Below are 3,905 nucleotides of genomic sequence, written 5' to 3' on the forward strand. Positions count from 1 at the left end.
TCTCCCCATCAACACTTGACAACCGATGGTGTTGTGTTTATATCTCCGTAGTGTAGCGGTTCGGCCTAAGAGACCGATAGAAAAAGTACTAGGCTTAAAAATTAGTTCTGTGCTCGATTCCTGCGACTGAAACCCCTCAAGGCGGTGCTCCAGTATTGCCGCTGTCAGAATGACTGAAACAAGTAAAAGAATAAAAGAATAAAAGAAACACACAAATATTCATATTTGTGTGTGTGTTTGTGCGTATGTGTGTGTGTATGCGTGTGTGTGTGTGTGTGTTTTTGTGTATGGATGTGTGTGTGTGTGTGTGTGTGTGTGTATTTACACCGACAAATTTTATGCTTATGTACATGAGTTACTGAATCAGAGTGATATTTAAAAAAGTCATCTATGTATTATCATGGTCATTATCCATGATGATGATCATTATCATCAACATCATGACCACCACTATCAGCATTATCTTCCTATCCCTGCTCAACCTCTTCCTCCTCCTCCTCCTCCATTATACGTCTATTTTTTTCATGCGTACATGACTTAGAAGTTTCTCTCCAACATAATGTCTTAATATTTGTTTGGTCCAACATCTCGGTATGTCTTCGTCACTTCATCCAATATCTTCTATGGTTTTTCTCTTTTCCAGATTCCTTCTTATATCGATATCCAGGCACTCTTTTTATGCACATGTCACCACCCAACCGTATATTTACCAGTGGTTATTCGTTTGTAAATTCATACCGACACACAACCATTCCCAATGAGAGTATGAAGTTATTACAAGTAAATATCTATAGTACAATTATAGTTGAGGACAGCTCAATAAGGTACAAGCCACCCGTTGGCCTCTCCATCCTTCAATTCTGCACTATAGATGTAATTGGTCATTAGCGTACCTTTCAGGAACGTATTTAGCAATGAGGATCTCCATATTACTTTCACCCGGTACATAATAGCACTAGTGGGCCAACTAATTCTATATTCATGTGTTAGTCCAGTTTCTCCTATAAAATCAATGATTACTGTTTTCTTCGTCATATTGTAGTCAAGTTATTCATTTAACTTTCGTTGAGTTACGTTAATGTTCTGTCATAATTCTTGAATGCTTAGGATCAAGCAGAGCTGATAGTATGCGTGTGGACAGATTAACTTCTTTCCAGTGGCAATACGGCACGTATCTATTGTAGTATGTGATGGCAGTGGACACTTTCCTTAGATGTGTCTTTGAAAAATTTCAACTTTATGTAGGTCAGTGTTGATAACTTTTCAACCTGTCGCCTTTGACTCTATCACCTACCTATACGACCTTTCCTTGACATCTGCGATGATAAAAGGGAGGGTTCCTGGTTGCTTTAAAGAATTTGAGCCACAATTTTTGGAGGAAATACAGCCAAAGCCATGGCTTGTTTCAAGAACTAATGTAATTTTAGCATAAATAGAAAAATATTAATTAATTATCTGTATTACGAAGGTGAAGCATATTCGATGTTTTGTTTATATCTTTGTATGTTGCTTTCATCAGTAGATATTTGGTCGTATTGAATTGAAGAGAGGAGAAACGCAAATGAGATCATTGATATTCATGAGTCTTGGAACAAAAGCATTAACAATTTTAGTGAAGTTGGTTTACTACCAGCAATGAAAGTCGTGACTTGATGCTAGCTGACCTACTATTCTACAATACTAAAGGAGTAAATATATCTAGCAATAATATTAGTTGTGAAGAGCAGAGAAAATAAGGTAGATGAAAAAGAAAAATACTTACACCTGTGCAATTTTAATGTAATTGTCGGTGGAGTTAACTGCCAGGGTAATTATAACGATGACTGCCGGAAGACCTGACAACGAGATTTACATAAATTAATATAAATCTCTAGATATTAATCAATATTTAAAATCATTATTATATGACATTTGAATCGATTTTGTTGACAATGTTTTTGTTTAGAAAAACTGTCGAGTTCGAAAGAAATCAATATTTTATTTCGTATCACACGCGTCGCTTCACGCCATTTTCGCCTTTGGTTTCTTGGAAATAGGTACCAGTAATATGCAATTTGGATTCTTTCAACAATATTTTTCAATGAGAACCAAAAGTAATGAAATGTGAAACAAATTTGGATACATTTATGAAGATTAAATGGCCTGGTCGGGTAGCAAAAATTCACTGTCACGAACTTCACATATTGCTTCGTATGTCCGGTGAAAGTGCAGAATGGATGACTCAAAAATTTCCGTCAAGAGACGAGATCAGACTAACCATTTGCATGAAAATTCAAATAACGTTAGACTACCCAACAAGCTAGAACAAGGAGGGTGTGCTTTAGTTCTCTCAAGGATGTATAAATATTATATTTCATTCATCTTTGTATCCACGCGTTTGCATCTCTTTTCAATTACTTCCAACATCACGCCAGTTTACGAATCTATTCAATCCCAAATCATGTATATTTAACCCATTACCTTTCTAATAAGAATCAAGTTATTCATCTGTCTTTATTCGTGATTGAACTACCATGTTGATCATATAAAAATTAATATCTTTTTTCCACAATTCATTCATTGAGGTATTTAGGTAATTGACATTTTCCTTGTTCCAAGTTATGTTAAAACAAGTGTTCTTTTTGTGTCACTCTCTAAAACATGATATCTTTTGAATTTTCTGCAAATTCCAAATATTGTTACGAGGGAGCTCTTACATGGTCTATTGATTTGCTAAGAAATAAAAGCCTAATATTTGAGGAACAATAATTTACAGCATTTTAGGAAATTAATGACATATTGGATTATGCTACCTATGATAAACTATGACTAAAAAGAGGGAATGGTCACGTCAAGAACGTCATTGCTCATGAATCTGCAGAGTTACTCTGAAGTCAAATAGCGACATCAACATTAACATATTTTACTGTGGTTTCGTCTAACTATAATATTGGGCCCACAACCTTGAGTCTTATCTAAATTCTTCGCCAAATCAAGATGAACAATTTACATGCAACTCTCATCAAATTATACAAGTAAAAAGACCGAGTGAAGATGTTTGTTTATTTGTTGTTAGCTTCAAATCTACTGTGTTTCACATCAGATGTGAGTCCACCAGACCTCTCAGTCCATGTTTCCATTGGTTCCTCTGAATTTTAGCTTACAATCTCACTCCATTTTCAACGTACGCTAGATAGTAAACCACCATAACCTGGCTGTTTACGTACGCTACACAATAATACTACAACATTTAAACTGTCAAAAATGTTTTCAATTTCTGTACTTTTGTTTCAGTGTGTTAGAAAGACTAGCTAAATTTCTTTAGATCCCATTCTTCAGTCTTTCTAAATGGAAGAATAAATTGAATAATGTAGTGTTTGATGTATTGACAAGATAATCATCGACAGAACGTTTATAATCATGGGGCTGAAGTAGCGCCAAACTACAACAGTAAGGTAGGGATCTTTTTATTCAAAGTTCAATGTGGCTGGATTTTACTGTGATACAGATCTGTAATCTAAACCGAGATTATTTAAAGCAACGAGATTTTAATTTCTAGCTTCAAAAGTGCTTCTAAATATTGTAAGATTGATAATGATGTAGAGGACTCAGGACATAGAGCACTATCCTAGATGTGATTATGAATGATCTCTGTAAAGTTAGAACAAACTAATACGGAAATTTAAACGGAACCCCTACTGGATAACATCTACTTAAAGAAATATGGTTAACAGTGTTTTGTATCCAGAGTTCAATACCTGTCTTGGCTAACTTTTCCCTGCAACACTTTTTTGGTGCAATGAAATGAATAAGATCCAGATATACTGGTTTTGAATCATTCAAGTGAACCTTTTCCGATCAAGTAATTTCAAACAAAAACGAAATAAGGAGAATGTGTGTGTGTGTGTGTGTGTGTGTGTGTGTGT

General features: G+C 35.0%; 1 protein-coding gene across 1 annotated transcript in view; it reads right to left on the bottom strand.

The window, feature by feature from the left end:
- Nucleotides 1-1,742: 1,742 nt before the first annotated feature.
- The window catches only part of LOC106882816 (adhesion G-protein coupled receptor G6), a 31,293-nt gene continuing 29,130 nt past the window's right edge, over nucleotides 1,743-3,905 (bottom strand). The window contains exon 11 of the mRNA XM_052978146.1: nucleotides 1,743-1,835. The gene's annotated coding sequence lies outside the window, so the exon portion shown is untranslated. The remainder of the gene's footprint in view (nucleotides 1,836-3,905) is intronic.

Source organism: Octopus bimaculoides, chromosome 30, assembly GCF_001194135.2.
Source record: "Octopus bimaculoides isolate UCB-OBI-ISO-001 chromosome 30, ASM119413v2, whole genome shotgun sequence".
NCBI classification, from domain to species: Eukaryota; Metazoa; Mollusca; class Cephalopoda; order Octopoda; family Octopodidae; genus Octopus; species Octopus bimaculoides.